Raw genomic sequence first — 18,856 nt, 5'->3', positions numbered from 1 at the left:
ATGTCGCGAGAGCAACACCAAACAAAACAAAGCAAACAAATGCTAGGTTTCAGATTTTAAAAGTATATGCTCGACAGAAAACAGACCTTAATCACAACATGAAGTGCCTGCGTTATGATATTACCGGTTGTAAGTGGAGACACACTTGGAGATATTATTAATTAACTATGTTCGATACATATCTCCATGATTTAACATCCACATTAATGCATATCAAAGACCTAGCAGCATTACTGACCATATCATCGACAGATAATGCTTTCCCATAGTAGCTGAGTAGTATCGGCAAATTCATTGCCAACGAGTCCAATCCTGGCAGGTCCCTGGAGGAATGAAACATGTCTTCCCCCGTTCTCTAATAACCTAAGACATGTAAACTCCCAAGTAAACACATACAGTCATCCACAACATCCTCTCCTTTAAGCCTTAATATTAAAGGAACACTGACCACAAAATACCAGAAACAAGCCTGTTCATTTTTTTCTTAATGCATTATAAGACCAGATCTTGCGTATACTGTTCTCTTCTGGGCTGCGTACTAAAAACAGGACGATGCAAGACTTGAACAAATACAGCGAAGGGATACAAAATTAATTACCGCTCTAACAAACCTACCGTATGAATGGCTAAAACGTAAACATACCTCTCTTCTCTCAGGAGGTCATTATATATGTCTTTAACGTTCTGAATGTAACAGAAGATGAAAATCATGAAAGCCTTTCCCTAAAATACAAGGCAATAGAGCCACCAGAACAAAAGAAATAAGAGTTAAAAGTAAAAGGTACAATACTAAAGTGGCAAAAATTTCAGCCCTCACAGAAACCTTGAAAATGGGAACGAATTACCGGTAAACGTTGTTAAGGCGAAGTTTATAACCACTTTCAAAAACCGGTTGGTCAAAGGTTTCTTCAGTATCGGTATTTAGTGAATGAAAAAAAAATTAAGAAGACATACACATGCTAATATCTCTTCTTTCAGCCCAGATTGAAAAAAAAAAAAAAAAACGCACGCACGCACGCGCACACACACACACATACTTGTCTTCTATCATCAGTATTTCCCTATGTACCGAATATCTTTCCTCAACTGTCGCCCTGATGTCGTCAAAGATATAGGAAAGAAACTTTTGGATCAAGTATTCAGAAAAGAATTCCACTACAAATTTCCCAGAATTTCTCTCCTCCTCCTCCAGACCCGTTTTCTATCCCTTCCCATCCAACGGAAAGTCAAACTGTAATAATCCTCTTGGAAACAGAAAATAAAATCAATGGTTCTTTTAGGCTATCAATAAAGGAAAAAAGAATTTCAGAGATCTACAATGCACATAACCTAAAGAAAAATCAGAAAACTTGATTAGATTATTCAAGAATTAAGATAACCACGTTATCATTGATAGCAACTTTCAGTTGACAGTACCAGTCTAGTTTCTCATAATAACTTTGATATCTTCGTCCTCTTTGACGTCAGTGGCCAAGATGATGGCCACTTAGAAACTCTACCATCTTAAAATAACGTCAAACTGCATCGTTTGTATCTTTCTTCTTCTTTTCGCAGTGACTGACAGGGCCAACTTGGGTGAAAGGGAAATAAATCTATAAATCAATTAGGAATACGCAGTTGTCTGTGGAGTCCCAAAGGCAGAAAGGTTATACGAAGAAAATACGACAAAGGACGACGAGAAATCCACAGTCTAACTGTCCGGGGGAATGAGGAGGTATCAATAACGGTCAATCCTCGAGTAGCTCGCTGATCTCCACACTGAAACTGTAGAAGGCAAAAGCCATGGCACGTACCTCGGGTCTGCGCCTCGGTGGGTAGGGACACATGCAAACACCTCAAGAGAGGTCTAAAACATGGAAAGGCCAGTACCATCGCGGGGTTACAAAAACGGACGGTTGGTGAGAGGTGATGCAGGAAGAGTTAATGAGACATCCAATCTCGTGAATCGAAAGGTGGACGAACCACAATATGTGAGCAATACTCTATGCTAGGGCGAATAGAACACACACACACACCTTCAGCTTCTGGGAAGCAGACCCTCTGATGATAATGATAATCATGAGGTAAATGATTATAATTATGATGAATTTACGATATACGTATCTATAAGCCGATACCATTTAGGGAAATGATGAATGTTAGTGCATTTTTGTATTTATCCTAGGCAAAAGGCTTTACCAAATGGTATACAAAAATTCCACATAAGAGAGGACGTTTCTGTGATGATCAAAAATATTACATTACGCCAGTCATGATTAAAAGGCCTCATGGGGCGTCATATGTTTCCAGGGGCGTCCAACTCTTATTCCAGAGCAATTTCCGGTAAAAGAGGAATTGTCCATTAAGAGTATAAAGCAATTATTCAGACACTTACGTGAAGGAAACATCCAATTAGAATCGTTACGAAAAACAGATACTTTCAGTCAATATTTCCACCTGTACTTTGCTTAAGTCTGCAACTCTACGTCTGACGTCTGTGGACTGCAAGAAGCTTCCAGATATTATTGAAGTCTTGTTGAAATACAAACCCATACGAGAATATTCAACAGAAAATAGGAATTCTTTACTACAGTGACGAAAGCCGTCTTCATTTCTCACGGTCACGACCCTGAGGTCTCCCCAGCAATGACAACGTTAAATGGAATCATCAGCTCCGTGGTCCGAGCATTTAGCACGTGCAAAACACTTGTGGTCGCGTGGTGTCCTGCCGTGAAGATTACGCACACACCGGTCACTCCCAATCCTAACATGTGTTCTCTCTTAAGCTCACAACTTAATCCTCACTGAGAGACAAGTGTCCCACGGCCAATGAGAATGGTTAGCTCGATGCTGCGGATGGTTGAAAATGGCTTAGGTACTGCAAATGGGAGTACCCCATCTGATTGCCCACAGCAACAGCTATTTCTTTCAACGCATTTCCCTCACTCCGTGCTATATCCCGACACCCATTAACGATGACTCCACTCTCTTCCGATGTAATATGAACCCTCTGCGTTCCAGGGAATACGCAGGCCCTTCTGACACCCATTTATAGTAATGTATGAACGCACTGTACGTTCCTGGGCTTGCCTCTACCTCTCATCGGTTATGCCCCCTTCACCCACACTCGTACTGAACATGCCAATGTATATGTCACTATCACACTGCATCCTGTAAGTTACGCACAAGTGTACTTAATGTACCTTTAGACTCCCTTTGCACCTCTCCTGTGTCACTACGTGTTCATCTTTACTCTGTACATTCTGCAGCCACTCTATTGTAGGGTATGTCTTCACTACCGATCACAATGTCTGAACTTGTACCAGAACGAACCCTGATATCCGTGTGTATGTGTGGCCTGTTATCTTGCCTCGTAGTACACCACGATATTAATGGTCTCCCTCCACCCCTGACGGAACAAGGGCCCTCTGGGTCCTCGCTCCCACTCGGGCCCACCTGTCACCCTCCTAGGTTGATGTATGGTACCTACTGTACGCTCTGTGCTTGCCTCTACTTATCCCCCTCTACTCATAGTATCCTTCATCCGTGCTATCACTAAAATGCTTTGTCTAGTATACCTAAATAAAGATTTCATTATCTAAATAATAAAATTCTTTCGACCTCGCTTTGAACTCATCTTTTTCATAGAATTTTTTTGCAGTTAATCTTAACCCATATTTTCATTAGTCTTTCCTTCCCCCTACAGTCCCCTCGTCAAGTTAATGTCGCTACCAGCAAAAACAATTTACTCACCTCCATATATCTGGCACGATGGAGTGTCTTGGGCCCACTTGAACCCCGTATTATCATCCCAGAACTCCAATCTCAGATTTAATTGACTTTTTAATATAATTTTGGCGCTCTAATTTAACTGGTAATTATAAGGAATTATAGGAAAGGCGGGATTGTTATTTTTTTCCCCACCAAGTTGCATCTCCAGGTGGTCCAGGCTTTCTCCCCCCCATTCGAGTTAGCCAAGGGGGTCTTCTTAAAGGGAGAGATAAGTGCGCCAGTTACCCGGAGGCACAATGGATGATGGTATCTGCCTGCCCGGGCGATCCACAGAGAGGGTCATTTGTCACCTCGACGCTTGGGACTCTTTGCCATCCCCTACCATATCCTCCCATCTGTCTGTCTGCTCTCGCTCTCTCTCTCTCTCTCTCTCTCTCTCTCTCTCTCTCTCTCTCTCTCTCTCTCTCAATCTCGCCTTATTTACCCCACTGCACTGACTCTCAACTCCTGTCTTTCTTCTTTTCTTTCACTTCAATTTCGTAATCCTTCTCTCTCCCGACGAGGCTTCTACTTTCACTTGCTCCCACTTATCTCTTTCGTAGATTGACGTCTACAGTTCGTGATGACGCTGAAGAAAGATTTTCCTTAGTGATGTGTGGAGTTCTGCTGGCGGTGGTAGCGCTGATCCCGCTAATGTTAGCTACTCACGGTGATGGTAACGCTGTTCTCCTTGTTAGCTCATGCTGCTACTGACGGTGTTGGTAGCGCTGATCATGCTAATTTAAGCTGTTGACGGTGGTGGTGGCGGCGGCGGCTCACCTGCTCACAGTGGTGGTGACCTGGGGGTCTTAAGAGCCAGTGTCAGCTGATGCTTCTGCTAACGGTGGTGATCAGCTAATGTTAGCCGGAGTGCTGGTCCTCATGTCAGCAATGTTGCTGGGGATATAACGGCCTCGTTCGTCTAGTCCTCTCTCTCTCTCTCTCTCTCTCTCTCTCTCTCTCTCTCTCTCTCTCTCTCTCTCTCTCCTCTCTCTCTCTCTCTCCTCTCTCTCTCTCTCTTCTCTCTCTCTCTCTCTTCTCTCTCTCTCTCTCTTCTCTCTCTCTCTCTCTTCTCTCTCTCTCTTCTCTCTCTCTCTCTTCTCTCTCTCTCTCTCTTCTCTCTCTCTCTCTCTCTCTCTCTCTCTCTCTCTCTCTCTCTCTCTCTCTCTCTCTCTCTCTCTCACCCCTGATAACTACGACCCCACGACTTCTGAGGTCTCACAAAGCCCCTCGCTTGGTCCCGTCTCTGCTGGCTGGGTCGTCTCCGTGCAAGCTCTCAAGCTAAGTACACAATTCAGAGATGCACTGACTAGATCTGTGAGTTCCTCGGTGGGCTATAACTCGTCTGTTATCTGAAGGATTAATTCCTCTCACTGATAAAGCTTACGGCGAAAGATGCTGTGCCAAAAGACATCACCTCTCAGAAAATAAGACGAATTACCTTTCAGAAAATAAGACGAATTACCTTTCAGAAAATAAGACGAATTACCTTTCAGAAAATAAGACGAATTACCTTTCAGAAAATAAGACGAATTACCTTTCAGAAAATGAGACGAATTACCTTTCAGAAAATAAGACGAATTACCTCTCAGAAAATAAGACGAATTACCTTTCAGAAAATAAGACGAATTACCTTTCAGAAAATAAGACGAATTACCTTTCAGAAAATAAGACGAATTACCTCTCAGAAAATGAGACGAATTACCTCAGAAAATAAGACGAATTACCTTTCAGAAAATAAGACGAATTACCTTTCAGAAAATAAGACGAATTACCTTTCAGAAAATAAGACGAATTACCTTTCAGAAAATAAGACGAATTACCTTTCAGAAAATAAGACGAATTACCTTTCAGAAAATGAGACGAATTACCTCTCAGAAAATAAGACGAATTACCTTTCAGAAAATAAGACGAATTACCTTTCAGAAAATAAGACGAATTACCTTTCAGAAAATAAGACGAATTACCTTTCAGAAAATAAGACGAATTACCTTTCAGAAAATGAGACGAATTACCTTTCAGAAAATAAGACGAATTACCTTTCAGAAAATAAGACGAATTACCTTTCAGAAAATAAGACGAATTACCTTTCAGAAAATAAGACGAATTACCTTTCAGAAAATAAGACGAATTACCTTTCAGAAAATAAGACGAATTACCTCTCAGAAAATAAGACGAATTACCTTTCAGAAAATAAGACGAATTACCTTTCAGAAAATGAGACGTATTACCTTTCAGAAAATAAGACGAATTACCAATCAGAGGGAAAAAAAAATGAAAAGTATAATGAGTCACATGGATGATGAATTATTTGCCATAACGCTTAAGTACCATTTTTTTTCCCAGTACAGTAATTATCATCTGAGTTTGTGGTATAGAAAACGGGGTGTTGAGAGTCATCATCTGGAAACTACGGCAGCGATCCGCTGGATGGTGGGCGAGACGGTGCTTTGGTGTGTGTGTGTGAGAGAGAGAGAGAGAGAGAGAGAGAGAGAGAGAGAGAGAGAGAGAGAGAGAGAGAGAGAGAGAGAGAGAGAGAGAGAGAGAGAGAGAGATTTAGACAGAGAACACAACAGTGCCATCAGTGGTTGTTTATCTCGCCTCCTTAGTAGATACAGCCTCTTGGAAGAAGTCCAGGACAGCGTCCTGGAAGTACCGGGTTTCAATTTCCGGGATCTGTCAGTCGCTTTTCGGTCCCAATCCTAAGGCATCGCGCGGGACCCATCACTGGAGAGTGACTGTGGTTCCTACGGCATTTCTCCTTAGCTCCCGAGGTCGGCGGAGGTGTTGTGTGGGAGTGATGGCATCAGGGATCTGACGGGGAGATCTGTGGGTGAAGGGTCGGGGGGTGGGGGGGTGAGACTTTGTAAGGCGGAGCGAGGCTGGGGGAGCGGGGGAGGCACGGGAGTGATATCATCATGGTTGGTACTGATCGACGAATGAGGGAGGCGGACGGTGTGGGGAGATCAAACAGGGTGAGAGAGAGAGAGACTTTAGTTGGGGGGAGGGGGGTCGAATAAAGGGAGACTGAGTGGAACAGAGTGAGACGGTGTCGGACTTTGGAGGATGGAACAGTTTGAAACGGAACGGTACGGAACAGGACCGTGAGATACGGTGGGACTAGACTGTATGGGGTGGGAGGTGCTGTGAAGTAGGGCAGTGCGTGGGGAGAAGCAGATTAAGGTAAGGCGGGGCGCTACGAGGAGGGAGGCGGCAGCGTTGACTGGGAAGGGATGGGTGGACGTCTTCATGATACAAGCGTCACCGATGATACTTATTCAATAACCGTCAGCGACCAGCCCTTCGTCTAATGCCACGGTGGCTGTCTGAGGATTGACCCAGACCAGAGCCGAGAGGAGGAATATACCTTTAATGAGTCTTTAACCTTCTCCCCCTCACCTTCCGTCCTCTTCCACCTACCTCGGTCTTCTCTCTCTGCTTTTTCTTCTTCCCCCTCTCCCTCCCTCTCTCTCTCCTCTTCCTCAGCACGAAATGTTTTTGTTGCTCAACTTACCCAACTCCATCCCTCCCCTGCCCTCCGTTTCCCCTCCCCCCCCTCGCAAGGCTGGAGGAAGTGTGGTGGTGGGTACAGTGAAGGAGTGGGAGGGATATTAGCAGGGAGCCCCTAGGGAGGAAGACTGTGGCTGACGGGCAAGAGGTCGGTCGGTTCCCTCCCCTCCTCAGGCATCAACCAGTCCCTCTTCGCCACGAAGAAGGAAATATAAATGAAAGTGATTTGACTTTTTGCCGTAAAGGTCGGCGAGTTTATCATGCACCACCACCGCCCAACCTGTGGCCTGTGGCTCAAAGGAACTGGGAAGCCTCATCTGCACAAGTGATAAAGGTAATTTCTTTTTCGTAAGCAAGAATCAATTTTGTTTGGTCTTATCATCATCATTTGTCTCCTGAGGCCGTCACAGCCAACCAGATTCTTCTACCTTCAAGCCTGGGCGACACATACGGAGTGCGGAAGCCCACCGGCACTGACCATACTGTCTGATGCCTGACAGATGGCGGTGCAGTTCCTACCTGGAGTCTCCACTCTCATCCCTCTGTCTCCAAGGTGGTGGGACGCTGACCACGGCGCATGGATCCAAAGGATGAACATTTCTCCCCAGTACCACGCCCTCCGGCATTACCTGAGTCACCCACGCTCAACAGGTGAAGGATCCCGACGGGTACATAAGCGTCACACCCCCGGAAGGAACGAGAGGGGGTTTCCCCCACACAACAAATGGCATGCGAACTAGTTTTTCCCAACTTTCATCTCGAACGTAAAGTTTATTCCCGAGGTGTCGCTGATTTAAGGAATCTGGTTTTATTTCTTCCTAAAGATGCGCAAATGGACCAAGTTCTGTATTTATAGGAGTGCGTCGCTCCACAAGACTTTCCTCTCCTTCTCAAGACATGGCTGCGTCTGTTACCAGTGACGGTCTTGTGTCTGTTAATTAGGTTAGTTGAGTGCACCTGCGTGACCAGCAGCCCTGACCAGCGCCCCACCATGACCTGAGGGAAGGCAGGGGAGGAGCAGATGAGGGGAAAAAAGGGGAGTGTAGGCCTACCGGTATTGATCCTCGCCTCCTTCCACTCCCGCTCTCTCCACAGGACGCCTCCAGCCTCGCCTCCCACCATGCACCCGGAGGACACCACGGCTGCCCTCCACACCACCACACCCCTCCCTCCCTCCCGCCCGCCCCGGGTAAACAAGAGGGAGTTGCTGGACGCATTGATCTTGCCTCAAGTTGTTGCCACGCCCAAAGACACGTCCTTCGCACCGCCAGAACCAAGATAAAAGAGAAAGCCTCGTGGAATTTCCAGCAATGCATTGAAGGATAAATGCTCTCCGATCTGTATCTACAACCCTGAACCGTTTCCATGAGAATTAGACGCTTTCCAGGATTCACCTTGCCTTCACGGATACAATTTCAAGAAGTGCCAACAAAATCTAGATTACGTTTCTTGGAGTCTTGACACCTTTTAGAGGACGTAAAAGTCAGGCACAAACTAAGTCGCATCTCTATATGCCTGGATTCGTCACCGCTGGTTTCCGAGGCAACGCTCAGAACATCGAAGCAGGCTACAATTAACTCTACGACCCGGTTAACGATACAGCAACACGCTCTTCGAACACCTTAATGGCACGTGAAGTATCTTTACCAAGGGACTACCGCCGTTACTCTACCACAGGCTCACAAAGAAGCCCTTGGTAAGTTCCCGTGACACTCCGTCACCCGTTAGCGACATCTCCGTAGAAGCAGTGACGCAACTTTTTCCTCAAACGCCATATACAACGAAGCGCTCGAGGCAAGTCAATCTTCCAGCACCTTGATCACACGACACAGTACCTGGATGACCCCAAACCGCCCCCTCTCCTCCTCCTCCTCCTCCTTTTTCTTCCCTCACTACCCACGAAGCAGCCTCGCTCCTCCCCATCCCCACATCCCGTAAATGTAATTAGTTCGTCGGATCACCAGCCGACGAATCCTACCAGCCACAGTGACTATGACGGAATAGGGGAAGAGTACCCTGGGCCCGCCACACTACCCTTCGTCACACCAAATGTTCTTAATTAGATTTCATAGCTGTTAGGGAAGCATCCTCCTGGGGAACTTCGGGTTCCCCGCCGGCGGTTCTTGGGTGTGCTGGTGACACGAGGACGTCTCACTGGAATCATTCCTGATCCCCACACGGTAGGTGGGGCTAGGGTATCAATAAGAGCGCCTCACATTTGATCCTTCAGATGGAGGGACGCGCTCCGAGGGGGGTTGGATTTCCAATTTCAGGTAGACCTTTGACCTGAGCTTCAGCTGGGGCGGAATTCTGATTCCAGGATGTAGATGTGCAGCAACGGGATGAAACGGGAGCGGGATTATGGAACGCTGCTTAGTTGAGTTTGGTCGAGACAGAACGTAATAAGGGCGTTTTTGTGACCGCCTTGCGAAGAGCGGGATGATGACACTGGATTCCCAGTGTGTGTGTGTGTGTGTGTGTGTGTGTGTGTGTGTGTGTGTGTGTGTGTGTGTGTGTTTAGAATACGGCTGGAGAACTGTAAATTGTAGGAAGATGACGTTGCTCTCCATTATCAGGGCGCGTCCGCACAGGAACTGATTAGATTTCCTTCCTGCGCCTCCCATCCCCACCTCCACCTCTCCCTCCGTAATACCTCCTCCCTCACCTTCCTGATATGTGCTGGGGTGAGGTGGTGACTCTCCCAGGTCGTCAGGCTAGTCATAAAGAAAAAAAAAAAAGAAGAGTCAAGAGGAGAGTCCATGTTATCCTCCACCCCATTTAGGAATTCTTACCAGATTATGCATATATATATATATATATATATATATATATATATATATATATATATATATATATATATATATATATACATATGTTAGTGAAAGAAGAGTATGAAGGATCACTGACAAACAGACTAGTAGCAGCAGAAATGAAGCTGATAAGAGTGACTCAGGTAAAGACAAGAATGGCTGAATTCTGCAATGAAGAACAACCCGGGGGAAACGTAAGAGCAACTCCACCGAGAAGAAAGACTAAACGAGGTAAGCGGCTGTCGGAAGCATCCTCTCCTAAAGTGGCGGTTCACAGGACACCAGAATGAAGGCCGAGATGGAGGAGCTACGATGAGACACACACAAGAGTTACTCTGCTTAAATACAGGAGGGAAAGACGGGACGGAGGGAGGGAGGGAAGGAGGATTGCAGGACACTGAGGAGATGGCCACGACGATGTTTCTCACCGACAGGCAGGCTGAAGAGCCTAGCAGGGGTAGGTATCATAAGGTAAGACCATACGTTGGAACGTTCATGTCATCCTACCATAAGCAATACTACAACCTATGTACGACTTTTCATGTCTTTTTAAGTCGATGGCGAGTAATCGTAGACAGCTGATGCTACATATGGTGACCAGGAGGTAAAAGGCCTGAGAGCGATGAGCCTTTCTTATCCAGACATACTGGAATCAGGGAAATGGGTAGCTGACCCTTATATACGGAAGGGGAAGCTGAATTCTGACCTTCTTCGTACCGGTCATGTACACCTGCTGTTGGTGGGGAATAAATGACACTACCCTCGTTCCCACACTTTACCAAGGGCACCGCCAAACCCACCTTGACATTAAGCTTGTGGTGCGTCCGTATCATCCTCCACTGATATGGGTATGCAAGCTCGCCCTCAATGCCTCTTGCACCTTACGTCAAGAGGCTCTATATACACACCGGTGCTCCAGACTCTGTCCACCCATCATCACCTGGACCCCATCAGATACTTCGGGTCAGAAGCCGCTGCACCTTGCCGGTCACTGCAACTGTGGTCGAGTGAGATAAGGAGCGAGATGGGGATGGACGATCCTTGTGCATATCTAAGGTCTTCGTGCGGTGAGGGCTTGGCGATGGTCCACTTCATGAGGCTGTTTAAGGTCGTCCTGGAGCAGGATGTTGTGACATGAAGAGCTGTGGTTAGTGTTGTTCCCACTAGTACAGTGCACGGAGGAGGTGCATCCATCAGTGAATCGTTCATGAGGACGAGGAAACACAAGTGTCCCTATCTCTGCGTCGCGTGCGTGTGTTCCCTCACGCATCTGGTGACGCATGACCTGCCTCGGGTCAACCATACGTCATCAATATTTTATTCCGTACCTGGAAGCCATCATGACACTCGTCAAGGTCTGGTTTGCCTTCCCTCTACAACTCGTAATCTTACGAGGTTTTTCGTGGGATAAGGTGAACTACAATATCAGTGGCTGACTGCGTGCGTGCCTTGTCCTCTGACTGGGTCACGCAAAAACCTCAGCGGCCGCCATGACCCACAGATATCATGCGTGCTGGCAACTCGAGGGATAGCTGGGTGAGGGTCCGTTTCTTTCTTTTCATAGACAAGATGTGGGAAAATCTTTATCCTCCTGTCTGCTTTTCTTTAAGAGGCAGATCCGTCGCCAACTGCAGAAAGTGTCATATTCAAAGTTATATGCATCAGACTTGACTTCGATCTGGTGATGATGATGATGATATATATATATATATATATATATATATATATATATATATATATATATATATATATATATCAGATTTTTTTCAAAGGCAGCTTGTACCTTGTTACCATACTCTGAATCAGAAATCCGTCTGATTTCTTTCTACCCTGTTGTCCTCAATCTAACAATCCTCTTCTTCCATGAATCTAGCATGACAATAAAGCATGATTCATATACTTCCACAGTATTATCAATATTTGTAAAAGCAGCAACGGACATGACAAGTAAACTGAGATTTCACTTTTCACATTCGCTCAGTTTGATGAAAGAATCACAGCCATGTTTTTTTTTTTTTTTTTTTTTTTTTTTTTTTTTTTTTTTGCTTTAAGTTGGCAAAGGCTATTCAGGTTTATTTTCAAAAGGTGCACCTTTAATACCAACCTTGGGGTCAGAGTTTTATCAGTGCATTATGTTGAGGTCGAGTGTAAAATATACATTTTGGTGATCTAAAACTATATACTCAGACTCCCTGACTCTCCTTTTCCCAGACGTTCATCTTCACAAAGTAGTCCTAAGGATTTTCTTCTGTCCCTGTGTCGCCTCCCACTTATATACATCGCTCATTCTGGCCGAAAATCCATCAGTTTTCCCTTTTTTTCTTTGGTAATTTTCAGATCACTTGTATCTGTAAGACAGGTATCATCTCTAGGGGTTAGTGACAAATATCTGTGGTACTCTTAGCAGCTACTTTTACATTCCTGTCTTAAAGTAAGTCTAATAATATCCCTAACCACCTGTTTAGTGTGTGTGTGTGTGTGTGTGTGTGTGTGTGTGTGTGTGTGTTCATCATTATTCTTGTCAACTCTCGCCCCATGTAGATACAGGCGTGGGGGGAACGAACATTCATTTTTTTTTCTACTTATTCTAAAATAAACAAATCTAATATTCTGAACACAGTGTATGGGGTTCACGGAGGTGAAGATCATCACTGGGCCAAGGGTAGGGCTGGGAGATGATGGCTGTAGCAGCGCATTCACCAGGTCTCACTGTGATATATTCCTCCTTATGCAACGCAGGTATGTTTGTTTACATGGCGAATAGCGAGGGGGACTGTATGTGTGTGTGTGTGTGTGTGTGTGTGTGTGTGTGTGTGTGTGTGTGTGTGTGTGTGTGTGTGTGTGTAAGGAAGGTGGGGGAGGAAGGAGGGAGGAAGGGAGGTTTTTATGAGTCAGGGTAGGAAGAGGGAGAGACAGGGTGGGGGGTGTGGGTAAAGGTGGGGAGAGGTGATAATGGGTATATCAATGTCTGGTTCGTACGAGAGCTTCTTCTGACTAGGTAGGCAAGGCAAACACACGAGTGTGTGTGTGGCCAGCATGAGCTTACTACTCAATACATCGTCGTCCCCTCCTCTTCCCCCCTTACACACACACACACACACCTATCCATCGCGACTCCAGCCTTACCTCTGTGCCGCGCCACACCTTACCCTCCGTGACGTGCCGTCTTGCACCACGCCCTACACGCCCTCCCATCAGCACTACGCCTTCACCTCAATCTCGTCAGCACGACGCCCTACCTCCGGTTCCCCGTAAGACTAAAGCTCTCCTCCCAACTCCTCACTCACAGCACCTCCACCCACCTCTCTTATACCACCCATTGCCTTTAATGATAACGTCTCACGTCCCACATCTCGCCCTGTCACCACACCCTTCACAGCTGCTTACGGCGCCACGTCCTTCCCTACCTCCCTCTAACACCAAACCCCCTCCCTTCCCTTCAATACACCCTCCCCCTACCTACCTCTCCCACAATTCCCTTACCACCTACCTCCCCTAACATCCTGCATCGCCATACATGCCTCTGCCACCACACCGGCCCTCACCTCACCCAGAGACCACGCCCTTCCCACCCCCATGTTACCACGACGCCCCTCCCAAGATCCACGCAGCTGGGGAGCCTCACCTAGTTACCGTCTACACCATTAGTTTCCCCTCCCTTCCTTCAGCACCAAGTGCTCCACACCCCCGAACACCACTACCTTCAACCACGCTCTTTACCATCAATGCTTTCCAGCAAGTCCTTTTGGCTCCTCATGATTCCCAGCTCCCACTTCCTCCCTTACCCCTCTCCACTGCGCCGTGCAATTCTCCCTAACACGTTTCCCCCTACCAAATCCTCTTCTTTTTCTCTAATAGTGTGGTTAAAGCGAGAAGAAGAAGGGATTGGACGACGGGGACGGCGTGGTTTTGAAATGGTTTTGGACGAATCTTACCACAGTACTCTCCCCACATTCTTCCCCTAGTCTCCCTTCCACCACATCTTACTTCCAATTCCCTCGAGCACCACATATTCCATTAACCACTCCCGGTACCGCGCCCTCTTCCCAGTCCTCCCCAGCATGAAGGCCTCTCCAAAATTCTCTCAAGCCTCATTCCTACCCCACCAGCACCACACAGCAACCAACCTCTCCCCATCGCCACGCCTTCATACCAGACTCTCACCAGTACAACGCCCCTCCTAAGCTCCCCCTTGCACCACGCCCTCGTCTTAACTTCCCCTAGCCACACTCCCCTTCCCCCAACACTACACACGAACACCACCTCAAGTATTCCCCGTAGCACGAAGGAAAAAAAAAAAGTTAAACGCATCGTCCCTTTCTTTCTTCCCCACAGTTCCTCATCCCACTTACCATCTCCCTCCCCTCCCTCCTTTCACTAGTTTTCACCCTCTCCCTACTCCTACTGTAGCTATTGTAGAAGCGTACACAATAAAGCCAGAGTTTTCACAAGCCTCGGGGGAAGATTTATGGTGTATTTATCACAAGGCTGAGCCCCATGTTTACACGTTACGGTCTCATGTACGTGCGGACGTAAGGCTGGTCGCAAGGACCGGGGTAGGGGGGAGAGCTAGAGAAACGGTGGCCCAACGACCAGACAACCACTAAACAGCCAATCAGCCAAACAGACCAGACACTCAACCAACAGACTTTACCATCACTAGGGGTGATGGTTGGTTGGTAAAATCACAACAGGCTAACAAGTTTCCTTCGACTACGCAAAGTACAAAAGTCATGTAAGGACTATCTCAATCAAACGGTAACAATCCTAACCTTATTTGCGTATGTTTACAAAACGTTTTCTTTTATCAACTGTGATCATAACAAAAGATACTGAAGTCTCCATGACACGAAGCATAACGACGCTGCTGAAGTTTATCATGGTGTCTGATACTGGCAGAAGAGCGTAGCGGATGGTGAAACTTCTCACGAAGGGGATCACTGGGAGTGTGATGATGGCAAGAGATAGAGGGATTACATGAAGTAGACTTTGGAGGGTGACGGAGGGATTATATGAAATGAGGGTTTGGAGGGAGACGAAGGGATTATTTGAAGTGAGGGTCTGGAAGGAGACGGAGGGATGATTTGAAGTGAAGAGAGTCTGGAGGGATACAAAGGGATTAGTTGCAGTGAAGGAACTGCCTAGCCTCCTCCCCTCATACACATACCCATGCTGAAAACAGGACATTACAGTCAGTCAACAAACCTCATTGTATGGAGTTACGGAAATACAGGAGTATATGACGCAAATTACAGATGCGGTGGTAGGGGTCCATGTATTCAGAACATAGACACAAGCAGAATACGTATGTCCCAACGTATATCTATGGACAGTCGAGTAACACATGAGTTAGTATACAGCTAGTAGGCCGAAGGCCCCCCCTCAAGCATTTATAGACAAATTCGACGACCTTGGAGGAGAGAGAGAGAGAGAGAGAGAGAGAGAGAGAGAGAGAGAGAGAGAGAGAGAGAGAGAGAGAGAGAGAGAGAGAGAGAGAGAATGATCTGATCACAACCTTTTAAGTTTTTTAAAACGGATCGATGACGTGGATAGTGAATAGCTCTTCGGGAGGTGTAGGGATAGAGCAACCTAAGGACACGGCATGGGATTAATCAATAAACTTGTCATAAAAGACGTTAAGAAGTACTTTTATAGTATGAGAGTGGCGGATGAATGAGATAGAATGACTGAGGACATGGCTTATGCAGACAGCATACATGAATATAAGAAGTTGAATGAGAGTAGATAATGTTCAAGAGATTGGGGGGAGGTCCCCCCGAACGTTGCAAATAGGTCATTACAAATAGGTAATTACATATTTCTGGTTGGGTCAGCAACCCCCCAACGCAGAGCACAGGGACGTACGAGACAAATTACAAAGGTGGGCTGAGGGGATCTCCACCCATACAGTACATGTGCTCACACACATACTACTGGTCGGGTCAGTAATATGTGACATACGAGTCACGTGAGGGAGAGGGGCAACATCTGTGCCCGCCAGCGGCTCGTACAGCACTGGTGGTGGTGGCACAGCTGACTCCAGGCGCACACCCCGTAGGGCTGGCGTCTCTGTTGCCTCAGGCACGACGATCTTTCCCTCTCCTTCTCTCTATTTCTCCCCTTTCTTCCGTCACCCCATCCTCCTATTCACACCTCCCCTCTCTCTCTTTCGTTCTCTCTATTCACTCCTTTTTCTCTCTCTCACACAACATCTTTTACTCTCTCTCTCTCTCTCTCTCTCTCTCTCTCTCTCTCTCTCTCTCTCTCTCTCTCTCTCTCCACTTTTTTCCCATTTTCCCACCACCATCACAACATTCATCGTGCAGGCCATAGCTCTACTCCCCCTACACACACACACACACACACCTTCACCACTCAGAAGCATTCACCCATCCGCAATCCCCCATTCTGCCCCCTACCACCAAACAAACACATACAGACACACACACACACACACTCAGACAAACACAAATACACCCGGTACACCAGTAGCGGCAGATGGTGAGAACGTGGCAAACATCGACCTAGAAGGGAGTAATTCCCTTAATGGCCACCGTAAAAGCTATGACAATAACGGTGATACAGAAATTGTACCATAGTCCTTGACTATCTCCCGACGCGAATGGGTCGCTTCCGACTCGGGGGGGGGGGGGGGGGGGGGGGGGGGGGGGGGGGGGGGGGGGGGGGGGGGGGGGGGGGGGGGGGGGGGGGGGGGGGGGGGGGGGGGGGGGGGGGGGCTGTGCTGTGGCATAGAGAAGTTAGGCTACGGCTGGATAACAGATGGTTAAAGTTTTTCTTGGAGGCTTGCATACAGGATGTATGGGGCCGTGTGTTGTTTCTCTTTTCTCTGTGCTTGGATGATTAGTATGTGATTACTGTCTGGGTGTTGAGAGAGAGAGAGAGAGAGAGAGAGAGAGAGAGAGAGAGAGAGAGAGAGAGAGAGAGAGAGAGAGAGAGATCTAACCTCGTGTTGCCCTGTTTCTTAATACATTTTTATGTGTGCCATATCTTTACTCCTATGTGTGTGTGTGCGTGGAAAGGAATGATATCTTCTGCATGTGTTCATTTCATATTCGACAGATAAGAGACAGATAGATGAGAGAGAGAGAGAGAGAGAGAGAGAGAGAGAGAGAGAGAGAGAGAGAGAGAGAGAGAGAGAGAGAGAGAGAGAGAGAGAGAGAGAGAGAGAGAGAGAGAGAGAGAGAGAGAGAGAGAGAGAGAGAGAGAGAGAGAGAGAGAGAGAGAGAGAATTAACCAAAGGTACTCTGTCTCCGCTCACTTACCTGAGATACATGTGTGTGGACCGATCATGACTCAATGTACTTGCCTCCCTTTGTTCCCTCTATTGTATCCATCTGAGCGATGTTAGTGTCTGTGTGTGTGTGTGTTTGTGCATGTGTGATGCCTGTGTGTGCACATATCATGTGTGCAAACACCAGTGGCTCTCTCCCTCTCTCTCCCTCCCTCTCTCTCTCCTACCCCCACATCAATACAGGAGACATCAAAGCGACATCTGAAGCCACGTTCTCGAATCCCTTATATAGAATCAGGACTCATGAAAGCGGATCTAAGAGGGAGATTAAAGTTATTTTGTCTCGCTTAAGACCTGGCTCTCGCACAGATTGCCACACAGGACCAGACTTTCCCCTGATGTTCGGAACAGGATCAGACACAATGGTTGCGTCTCCTTTGGCAAGACATCCTATCTCACCCAACACAATAGAGATTATATCTATCATTTCCTGTTTCTGGGTGTGATCTATCGTCCCATTTATGGTAAGAAGATAAGATAAAATTAAAAAAAAACTAACCTAGCACTTTACACTCATTTACTAATTTCGTTATGACACCACTGTATTCAAAGATTTCGTCGTAGATTTCTAAGAATAATCTAATGAGGAGAACTGATCGATGTCATGATCATTATATAGAAATCAACCTTACCTTTCCTCCCTCCTCTCTCTCTCTCTCTCTCCCAGCCTGGTCAATTAAGACCCAACTCTGCAACTGATGAAGCCACTCCTTCCAGCGTCTTATTTCCCCTCTAACTCAGCTTTAGATGATCACACTTCTAGTCCTTCCCGCCCGGCCCTCACCTCCTGCCACTGGGCGCCTGAACCCTTCTCCTGTTATCATTCCTCGTCTAGGGTCCTCCAAGCACCGTCCCAGCTGCGGATGGACACCGTGCACACACCGGATTGGCACACATCCTCATGTTATAAGGGACTGGACTGCACTATTTTCGTGTGGGCTTCAAAACCGAAATTTGCGCTTCTTCGTGGATGCGTGGCTTGGATTAGTCCATCTTTAGGAGAGGTGACCGTTCTTTCCCCATCACTTTCACTTCTGTTGCTTCCAAAGTCTTCGAAACTCCTCCTAACTTTTACTTTCTTAGAAACTCTTCCTAACTTTTATTTTCTCAAAACACTTTCTTTCATGATCAATGAATGCTGCTTCCTCGGTGCGAGGTCTTCTGATGATCTCTCTCCTGTACAAGCTACCTTTGTCCCTCCTCTCTAAGAAACCTCAGTGAGGCCTTAGTTGTGGTCTTCGACACCTCTGGACGCATTTGTCAGGGCGTGGCACAAACCTCTGCAGATCAGACTTCTTTCCAGTTGGCTTGTTTATGCTTCTCTCTGTACTCTGAAGCACAGCTGTCTTCGTAGTCGATCCACTGCGTCAGTCACTGATGAGCGAGATCTCCCCCTTTTACTCCATCAGTAGCAGTATCCTAAAGGCGTAACTTGTTGCCTCTTTTGATTTACGATCTTTCTTCAACCTCGAGC

This window comes from Panulirus ornatus, chromosome 56 (genome assembly GCF_036320965.1).
Source record: "Panulirus ornatus isolate Po-2019 chromosome 56, ASM3632096v1, whole genome shotgun sequence".
Lineage (NCBI taxonomy): Eukaryota > Metazoa > Arthropoda > Malacostraca > Decapoda > Palinuridae > Panulirus > Panulirus ornatus.
Note: the sequence above shows the minus strand (reverse complement) of the source record.